We start from the raw sequence: 11,459 nt of genomic DNA on the forward strand, positions 1-11,459 counted from the left end.
TTTACATGATGGGAACTGCACTTTCTATTTTATTTTAGATGGGTGCACCTATGAGACCCAGCATGTAAAATTATGTTGGCTAATAAGACAATATTGGATAAAAAGAACTTTGCTTGGCTTCCACATTTTAGCATGTACCAAGCAATACTGTGAATGGTTAGGGATGGCCAAGACTCTGAACGCCAGCCCTTGTGCTGCCCAGTGATCCAGAGGGTTACCAGCAACAGGTAATCTAACACCAAACACTCACCTGGGCCCATAAATCAATTCAAAACAAACTGACAATATCCGCTGGGGTCATGTTTTTGTAAATATCAAGATTAGTTATTTAAGGTCCCTTAATTAACCTTTCACTGATCAAAGAGGTCTTTCCTCTGGTCAACGGACCATGAGCTGGAACTAGTTGATGGTGAAATAACATAAGATTTTAATTTACTTACTTTAGAAATGATCACAGAGTCTTTTAAAGTTTTATCTCAGATTAAATTTATGTGAACCACTTACACAGTACAGAACAAACTCCGTCCCTCATGGAAGGAAGATTCCGATAATCAATCAAGATGCATTTCATTTATACTATGAAAGGGAGAGGATAGAGAGAAAAGCACATAAGCGCATATACAGATATAGTTATAGTTACCAAGTATGGTGCGGAAACCAACTCCCAGGCCTAGGAATTGGAAAGGGTCCCCAGGAAAGATCTGGAGAACAAAGACTTCAGGACAGGAATCAGGACAGGACAGGTGACCTCTCTATCACCGGCGCTTGCGTAGCACCCCTCTCTGACACTCACTTCCTCCTCAAGATTCTTCTGAGTTCTTCTTCTAAATTAATTGGCTTAAGATAATTGGTTCAGCAATTCGATTCTTTTCAGCATCTACGTCTTGGAATTCTCCGTACTCTCAGACAGCATCCTGGTCTCTCGTACTCTCTAGTCTAACTAACTAACTAATGCTACCTCAATTATACCTTTCTGTATGCTTGTACCACTCATTAATGTTTCAAATTTATGAAACTCCTAACTCTGATTGGACAGGCAAGGGGATGCTTATTTTTAAATATATTCTTTCAGCTCTTTGTTTAACCCCTTCCATGCTCCCGTCTGCCTTTGGCCGACGGCAGCACTACCTGCCCAGTGCTGCCATCGGGCAATGGCCAATGCGGCCTCGCCCGTTTTGCAGAAGTTCTGCACTTCCACAAAATAGGGGGGAGCATGAAACGGGTTAAAATCGCACCCCTTAAGTTTTTTACATCAGTCTTTATTCTCAACCGTATTCACAATGTAATTGTCATATTTTAGAGGATACAAACAGTAGTTCTCATGCATTTCAGCGGACTGTCATTCCGGTTCCCATAATAGTACATATTCGCAGTCTTGGCCGATGTTCAAGTTTACATCGCAACTTCCAGCTTGGATTCATTGTGCATGTGCGGTAGAACGATAGGGAATAAACAGTGATTCATCTCTAGAGGCCCATAAAAAGCACTATTGGAAAAGTCAAAAAGACAAATGTTAAAATCACTGTATACCACCTATCTCTACTCTAATTCCATTTACTTATTATTATTCTTTCCGCATTAGCATTAGTAGAATTGCTGGGTTTAGTTTTTCAGCAAGCAGGTGGCAAGCATGTGAGTTTCAAGTGACCATTTTATTAGCTACTGCGCAAGTGTAGAAAATTCCCTCCAAGCAAAGATACGTCATACTACGTAGATGGAGTAGACACATGCGCACTAAAGAATTTCGGTTAGCGGCCATTTTTAGAATCATACTCGGGTTACTGGTTAGTAAGACACATAGGCAAGCTTCAATCTTATTCTTAAATGTCGTGTAATGCATGTTATTTTCACAATACAAGTTTAGTACGAGGTTAGTGGTCACAGGAGAAGATTGCATGCAAGCAAGTCTCTTTTTTCACAAGTCCTTGCTTCACCACCAGCCTTCACATAGATCTCAAGCTCTCAATATTTCCAGGTTCATGCATAAATTATTAATTAACTTAACCAAGTCAGCAACTCTAAGAATGCATTTGTTTTTTTAATTGAATCCCAGACCTGTAAATTGAAGTTCTTTGGTTGTCAGTGTTAAATAAAACCAATTAGGAAGTAACCTAACTGCAAAGAGACCACATGTTGCATATTACACGTTACATCTTCAACAGACCTGGGGCCAGATTTACGACCATATTTTGCATGCGCAAACGGGTTTGCGACCCGTTTTCGCATGCAAAATACAATAGAACCAATGCAAACCCTATTTAGTGAGCCACAATTTTTTTGCGACTCGCTAAATAGGATTTGCAACTCGCTATTAAGAAGGGGCGTTCCAAGGGTATGCCTTCATAATAGCGACTCACTACCCTATGTGAGAATGTTTTGCGACCGCAATTGCGGTTGCAAAACACTTGCAATTTACCGACCTCTTGAAGAGGGTGGTAACCCATTCGCAAATGGGAAACGATCCTCAGGGGACACATTTTCCTTTGTGAATGCAGGGGAATGTATTTTTAGGGGCAGGCAGTGGACCACTACCTACCCTTAAAAAATGCATTCCGTTTTTCTGCAAGGAAAACGGGCTGCATTAAAAAAAACTGCTTTAAATAAAAGCAGTCCCAGACATGGAGGTCTGCTGAGCCCAGCAGCCCACCATACCTGAGAGGGCCAGCCATTCCTAATGGGGTCGCAAATTGCGAGTTCCTCATGAATATTGATGAGGCATGCAATTTGCAACCCCATTGAGAATCGCAAACAATATCTCTGACACTGTTGTACATAGCACAGCGGTTTTTGGCTTGATGAAATTTAAAGGGTCTGTATTTTAAAGGGAAAAACAATACTTCAAGTCCCAGAACACAATGTGCTTCTTGCTGAAAAGCTAGTATTGGATAAAGGCCTCACAGGCTCACTGGTCTTTTTAATGAATTATTTAAAAATGTGATTTTGTATTCAAAAGGTTTCTAGATAGTAGGGGGTTTGACAAGTTTATTAAAAAGTGCCATCGATGTTTAGCTCTATTAAACACAGTGGAAGAGTTTTCTATTTAGTCCAAATCTGCATACAGAAGCTACAATAAAGATGGCGTTTTACCTACTTAAGAACTCCTGAAATCTTTCCTAACATAAACAATCCAAACTGTCCACATTTTGATTCTTTTTATTCGATTCACTGAAAATAAAACACAGTAATGGTAAAATGGAGCATTAAGTTAAACACTTTCAGAATAATAGGTACAAACTATCAATATCTTCAATGAGCATAAATGAGGTTTTGGAAAAGTAAGTTTCAGAGACTTTTTGCAGGAAGATGTGGAGAGTGACAGAAGAGGCCAAACCGCCAAACAGTTTGCACACCAACATGTAATTGTAAAAGTTATTTATATAGCGCTTTCTACCATTGGCAAGGCGGTGAAAAGCTTAGCTGTGAGTGGTATGCTACTCCAGAACCCAAGATCGTAGGTTAGTAGTTGATCTTCTTTTCTTTGTGCATTAGTTGTGCATGGTTTGTGCTCTTGATTTATTGTGTGTTTAGTAACATTTAGAGAAGGGATAGAATGATGCACTGGATTTGAAAGGGGAAGCAGTAAGTTGTTTTTGTACGTAGTGGTCATGTGTGCCTTTATTTGAGTGACAGTGCTAACAAGCACTGGCGTTGCCAATAGGTCTCGCAGTAGGAAAGTTGGAGCTATTGGTTTTCTAAATGACATTTTATATTTATATATCGTTATTGGCATTGTCAATAACAATATATAAATATAAAATGTTATTTACAAAACCAATAGCTCCAACTTTCCTACTGCGAGACCTATTGGCAACGCCAGTGCTTGTTTCTTTTGTCGAAAAGAGTTGTCTGTGTGGGCTTTGAAAGTGTGCCTAGCTAGATACCAGCCGTTTATCAGTTGTCCATTTGGAAATTGCTGTTTGTATTATTTTAACAAATCAATTTTAGCTTTGAAGTTGATAAAGTTTGCCAATAAGTAGATTAGCACTCCTGGGGCCAAATGTGGAAGCTGGCGGTGACCTTGTTTTAAGTGAAAAAGGATCAAAATGAGGGCTGTACGAAGTTGGCCAACTTTGCAAATTCGTGAATGTCACAAAATTGAACTGAAATGGAAAGAAACTAAGTGGAAAACCCTACAATAATCTACGTTGGGCTGAAGTTGTAGTGCTGCTTCAAGTGGGCCATGACACCCTGCTACTCCTTCAGTGATGCCAGTGAATAGCATATTACACTGTGCCTTTGCATATTTGGTATATGCCGTGGCATTTTAATGTGTTTTAATTAAAAAAAAGGTATTTAACAAAACCAGGGTTCAATGGGTTAAATTCATAATGGGTGGTAAAATGACATTGAAAAAAGACTTGTGGCTATTAGTGATTTCCCTGCTTAAAGTCTTTGCAGTATGTAATCTGTGTGGCAATACACAGTGTTTTTATCATGTTCAATGTGCTGTACTGTGGTAATAAATGTGTGATGAGTGTGTATTTGTAAGCACATATGCTCTAAACAGGATGTTAATGGACCGCGTTTATTATCAGTGGCAGGACATGAATACCGTGTTTTTTCAAACTGAATTTTACTTGTTCCCAGGAACTCCTGTTAAAATGAGTGTACTGTACAGTGTAATGTACTGAAATGCATTTGCACGTGTTAGTATTCCTTTTCTCTTTGCAGTTCTGTAGAGCTGAAAGAATTGTCGTGGATGCGAAGCTTCTCCCTGCTGATCTTTGATAGAGGCAGGATATCTCAATAAATTAAGTGTATGCAGTGGACGCACACATACACTTTGTCAACATATGTTGCAATCTGGATAGTGTTGACTCAGCATGTATTTATTCCAAGGTCGATACAACAACTTCTTTTGAGTTGTGAAAATAACAGCAGTTATGTAACCACCTGGAGGTTATTTGTGTTTTGGTGTGCGATGTGTAAGTGGGCATTAACAATGTACATCCTCTAATATACGTACACTGCTCCTGAGACTGTACTACTCGGTTGAAAGGGGTGTTTTCTGTGAAACACAACCGACCATGTCAAAAGTCACTTTCACTGTCTTGAAGTTTGCTGTGTGAAAGGGAGTACACAGTGGAACCCAGCCAAACCAGTGGATCATTCACATCTCTCAGTCAGTGTTGGAAGATAGTGACAGCCGGTGCCGGTCCTAACCGAGAGCATGTAGTGCATTTTGTTCAGTGCAGGAAGGTTAGTTTATTAGGTTGAGTGCCCGCTGTGGTGATCTGCAGGTTCTGTTACCGATATTGATGACGACGTTTTGCTCTTCAAAGATCGATAAAATGAGCTCCGGTGAGATGGTTTATAACAGCCAGTTTCTAAACCGGGTTATTCACTGCTATGACCGAATACTTGTGGGTAACAAAAGTTGTTACTCGTAGCAGGTCTCTGAGAGTGTGACAACGCAGCACAGTCTCTCTGCCTTGAGGGGAGAGGGCACCGTTTCGGGCGGGGTAAGGAGGGATGTCACGGAGGTTGGTAGGAGGCCAGGTATTTTAGCGAGGAGAAGCATGTTCTATAGGGGCCCCTCCATTCATCTGCCTGGCAGTTGAAAGCAGGTACAGATGATGTGTGGACCCTACATAGCATGGAATTTGCAAACGGGCGGAAAACGAACGACAAGGGTGTTTTTCACCACTGATTTCTGGTAGACAATGGGTGTAAAGCTTCTGCTGCCATGAAGCCGGATGGGGGAGGAGTGCAGAGGGTGCAGAGGCTGTCTTGGGAGAAGTGTGGGAGGGAAGCCGGATGGGGGCGGGAGAGCCTGGGAATGCGAGCGAGGGGAGGAGTGCAGAGGGTAATTTGACTGACAGGGGGTTTTTCTCACGCTTTATCGGATGCACCCTTTTTTAAGAACTCTGAATTAGCTGTATCTTCCCCCCCCCCCCCCCCCCCCCCCCTCTGGCAACAGGAAGTGGAGAAACGAAGTCGCCTTGCCTCGCTGATTAAGCACATTATCACAGTCTTTCCCCTTTTTGCAGAAACATTGCAATCGAAGCGTATCTTCTTTCAACTGCACAAGTTTCATTTGTTCATTTCTGATATTGCAGTGATGTGTAGATATGTTAAGAGCTGCTCGTAGCTCCATGGTTACCTCTGAGCGGAGGGCAGTACAATCATCGTCACTGAAAGGGTTTGAACTGAGTGCAGTGTCCCTGTTGCCATGCTACTAGAAACGAAGAAGTGTTTGCAAAACATACCACGTAATTCTCGCTAGGAAGACAGAGTGAGGAAGACAGAAAGAAGAGAAAAAGAGGGAGAGAAGGAGGGGGTGAAAGAAGCAGAGGGACTGTGCAAGGGCGACGTGTAGGAGACGGATAGAGAAAGAAGCGAGAGAGGCTGAGACTGCAGACAACAAAACTGAAAGTACGGCCGGCCGGGCCGGCCTGCGGCTGAAAGTGAAACCAGCCCTCGGCATTGCTGTGGTGGGGGAGGGGGGCGGGGGAGAGGCAAGCAGGGAACAAGTTAAATAAACAAGTTGCCGTGAAGCAGGGGGCGGGGCAGTGCTGGGGAAGCCTGTGGGAGGGTGATTGATGACTTTGATGTGGGGAGGGAGGAGAGCCTTTTGCGAGCCTGCAGGAGAAATGCTGCCGATGCGCGTGCATGTTTAATCACGTGATTCACGTGAACTACATGAAAACCGCGGGGCTGAAAGCCCTTGGTTTGACGATGATTTTCGCCACTTGAATTCTATCTCCGCTCGATGCGCTTGCGCGCATCGATAGGTCGCGAGACCTAAAAACAGGGAAAAAATTGAGAAGAATGTTTGGGGAATCATAGTAGTCAGAAAGGTTTGGGGTGAGTCAGAGAGGAGGGATGGGCCACAGGTTGAAAGTAGGAAATTTTTTCTTCTGTTTTTTAATATAAAAAAACTGAAATGATCTTATACATACACTTATGAACATGACACTTGTATTGGCTGGAGAAAACTCATATATATAATTACTCATATGTGCACAGAAGTAGTAATATTTACATTGTCTGATGTGCACATTTATCGTTTGGTGAAGTATGCAAATGTTTTTATCACATTTCTTAAAATCTTAGTAGCAGGCATAAACTCTTCTATAGATGTAAGTATATTTAAATAGAAGTGGCAATTATGACATTGTCTGATATGCACATGTATTTGATGTATGCATGTATCTTGTGGTGTAATATAATTATTTCTCCATATATGAATGTATCCGCTTATAACAGGGGGATAGTCCAATGTACAATGACACATGCATAGCAACAACTTCATCTCTATGCCATGAGAAGAATAATTGGTTATGTCTGAGTATAATGTTGTGTTGTGAGTATAGTTGTCATGTGGTGAAGAGCTAGCTCCTGAGTAATCTTCTGAAGCTAAAATGATTGTCAGTGTATCTGATGTGTGTGGTTAGTAAATTCCATAGTGTGGCTGCTTGAACAGAGAAAGATGTCCACCCATGTTTTTATTTCTTATGCATTGGAACATTGAGGCGGGGAGCTATTCTTGAGCACATGCACTTTTGTTGTATTCTTCCTGATGAAAAGTAGTATTTTACCATTTGTTGGTATGTGTGTGATGCAAAGCAGCTTGAAGGTGGATCTTCTTGGAATTGGTAGTAGTGCAAGGCCCTAACGGCAGGGGAGATGTCACGTCACATGACGTCAAGTCAGTATACTTACTGATTTTGGTGCAGTAGCATCTTTAAGACGCTGGCTTTTAAACAGAAGATGTTCTAAGTTTACAGCATTGCCTAATTGAAGTTGAGACACCCCAATTGACCTCGTTCGAGCAGTCAAGCTATGCAACTAGGATTTTGTCCTCCATCTGGTAATTATTCTCTAATTCACAGGCACTGTTGCTGTCCAATTACCAGGCATCATTTCCCTGATTTCAGGAATCAAGTTGTCTATTTCCATTCTCCATTTGGGTGAAGACTTGTATAAGCAGTGGTCTGTCGGACATTTATTGTTTATGTGACCTTCATTCAGGCTCGGGTTCTCTTGTCTTCCTAGTCCTGAGGAGGCCTTTATTGACTACGGTCCGAAACATGTCGACTTTTCAATAGGAGGAGTTGAACAAGATAGATTGATATTTAATGTATACAGTCATAAGGAGAGAGTAAAGGTACAGGTGTCACAGGATTCTATTGATTTTGTGACTACCTCCTGGTAAAGTGGAAATTGGACTCATTAGACAACCACCTTTTTGTATTTAATAATAAGGAAGCAAGGATGTACAAATGGACTGTGAGCTCTCCTGACGTTAGAGGGCACATGGAATGTGTTGAATCTTTGAGTCTTGTTCATGCCTTGTGTACATTTCATTTTTTTTACCTTTGCACCAGAGGTCTGTGAGAAGTTAGCCTGGTATATGATGTCCACTATTCTAGTGGGCACCTTGCACCTGTCTAAACGACCCTTATTGATGGTGGTTGTAAAGTCAACCTTATAGACAAGCTATCCTAGTGGTAGATTGGACCAGCACTCTTAGGCTAAACTCCAAAGAGCATGTGAAGCTGTTTGTTTTACCAATTATAATCCCTTGAATACCAAATGAAAGGACACCACACAAGGTATATATCAAATATATATGTATTTATTTCTAAAACAACCCCTCTGAACTCTTTATGAGGTCAGAGATCGAAGTACATCACAAGTTACTTAAATAGCATACGATAAGTTGCACAAATACAGTTTTGCCCTAGGGGCCTCACAAACCATATACTAAGTAAGTGGTATAAGAACCACTTCAGAAATAGTGAATAGGCCTAGGGCCTAGGGAATCGCTGGGGCTACACTAGACAACCAAAGGTTAGGAAGTAGGAGACCTACGGGAGATGCGTGCAGTGTCTAAACAGAGTCTCGAGTTACCATTGACTTAGAATGGAGAACGTACAAGTTACAAAGTTATAGATTTAGGGCACTTCCGGATGGACTACGACAAAACCACTTTAGACTAGGACACTTAGATAGTCAATACCCACGGGAGCACCGGAGTACTCGAGTTACCTCACCCAGGGTAGCCGGGTGCATAGGTGTCTTTTGGTGTCGGGTTTCTTCGATGTTTCCTATGGAGATCTGCGAAGAAGTGCTGCAAGCAACCAGGGGAAAAGTGTCCGGGTGGATCCAAGAGTGGATCGAGGAACTGAAGAACCTGAAAGCAGAGGGGACAGAGTCTAGGTCACTAGCCAGTGACCAGGAAGGAACCAGAAGATTTCAGGTGAGGAGGTAAAGCTTGTCTCTGCAGCCACGAGGACTAGGAGGCGTTGACGACGACCAGGAGCTGGATTCGAGCTGTCCCACAAAGGATCTAGTTGACTGCGGTGTTGGTATCCGGATGGGACCCAACAAGCCTTGGCAACCGCAATCCACGCAGGAAGTGAAGATTGGCTTCGAGTCAGACCAGCAAGGTCTGGGGAGCTTCTCCTTTGGAGGGAAGCTGGAGCAAGCCTGGAGCAACCAGGCCAGCGGTGTAAATTCAAAAAGAAGTCTTTGGAGGGCTAACTAGCCAGTGGGCTAGCAACCAGGAAGACACATCATGCAGCACTCGTGGAGTGTGGAGGGCTGAGCTTTGGTGCAAATGGTGCTCAGGTCTGGGGCTTCTCATACCCAAATGCACAACTGCGAGGGTACCTCGGGAGTCGAGCAGTTAGCAAAATGCAGGAAGTCCAGGATGTCCGGTCCTACGTCTCTCGTGTCCGCCGTGGCTCTCAGCTTTGCTGTGGATGTGGATCGGAGTCAGAGAAGTCTGGAAGTCCAGTTCCTGAGTCGCTAAGTCTTCGGGTTCGGGCAGGAGCGTCGACAAAGCAAACCGGCAAGTTACTGGTGGTGCCTGTTTGCACAGGGTGGTCACTCTTTGACCACAAGGGAGATGTCTTCAGTCTTCTAGTTGATATAGAACGTCGAAGGTCTAAGAGTTTCGTATCAGAATTTCATTCCAGGATAATCTAAAGTCTGTAGACACAGCTCCTTTATACTGATTTTAGGGGCTGGAGTACCTGCTAGGTCCTTCCTATGGTAAACAACCTTCACAACGCGGTCAAAACACTGTGGTGCCATTACGACGCGTCTTTTACAACACAAGTCGTTACCACGACTTGCGCTTGAGGGCACTCTAGACTAAGGAATAGTATATTTACTCTTCCAACACCTTCCCTACTGTACGTAGGCTGGATTTGGAATAGTAAATCTTACAATTCCTAAGTCCAGCACCCTACAGCGCAAGTCGTGGTAACAATTTGCATTGTAAAAGATACGTTGTGATGTACCGCGATCATTTTGATCGCATTGAAACATCATACATCCCCTCCTATGGGTGGACCTGGGAAGGGGGTGGTTACACCCCTTTCCCTTTGTCCAGTTTCGCGCCAGAGCGGGCTGGAGTGTCCCAGCAACTGGTTTGAACCGGGCTATGCATGGAGCACCTTGTGTGCCCCAGGCAGTGTCTGGAAAAGCATCTTTCCATTCAACCTACCCTGCCCCAATACACTACAGGCTGTCCGGGGAGGTGCTAGTACCGCCCTCGACAGGAAACCTATTGTCCAGGCCTCCCTTGCTGGAGTCTCGTTCAGCAGCAGGAGGTCAGACTCGTGTCTGTGGCAGCAGCATCCATTTTGTGATGCTGATGCTCTGTTTAACTTTAACCAGGTAAAGCAGTAACTACATGTCTTTTCCCTCTAGAAGGGTGGAATGCTACCCCCGCTGCCAGAACTGGCGGGGGGTAGTATTCCAAATTGTTTGACACCTTACACAGCATGTTTTGATAAAGCCAAACCAAAGTTAGCATTAACTGCGAGGATTATAATGCACTTAAGAGTATATGGTATGGCTATGTCATAGAACAGCTATAAGGAGATGTTTCCGAAAGCTGCAGAGGGGCTCAGCTCATGCTAGGGCACCCTCTCACATAAAACCAAGCACTCTGCTTCCAGGATTGTTAAGGCCTGCCATAGGAGTGACTTATAGGTTACTATGTGTCTATATATAAGGTAGATATATATATACTATATCTAAGTAAGGGTGATTACACCACCTTACCCAAGCTGAGTGATCAGCCTGTGGTGTCAGTTTAGATGGCCAGCCAGGGGTGGCATAATACATGCTGCAGCCCCTGGTAGGCCTTGGATGCACCTATGCCCTGGGTACCTATGGTACACTATACAGGGGCTCACAAAGGTGACCCAATGCCCAATCAGGTATGTACCTAAAGTACATGGTATCAATTTAGAGAGAGAACAGCTGGGCTGCGGGTCTGATTAGCAGTCCCACGGCCACACAAAAGTCGAAAAACCAGAGAATCACAGCAAAAAGTGGGGGTGACCATAGGAAGCAGACCCTACTCTCCTACAAGGTCTATAAAACACTATGGCAAGTGTACAGATGCATAGATAGACTCCTGAAAATTATGATAAAGTAATCCTTGGTTAAGTCATAATCCCATGGAAAACTAATGATTTAATTGTGGTATGAATGTT

The sequence above is a fragment of the Lissotriton vulgaris genome, chromosome 1_1 (assembly GCF_964263255.1).
Source record: "Lissotriton vulgaris chromosome 1_1, aLisVul1.2, whole genome shotgun sequence".
NCBI lineage: Eukaryota > Metazoa > Chordata > Amphibia > Caudata > Salamandridae > Lissotriton > Lissotriton vulgaris.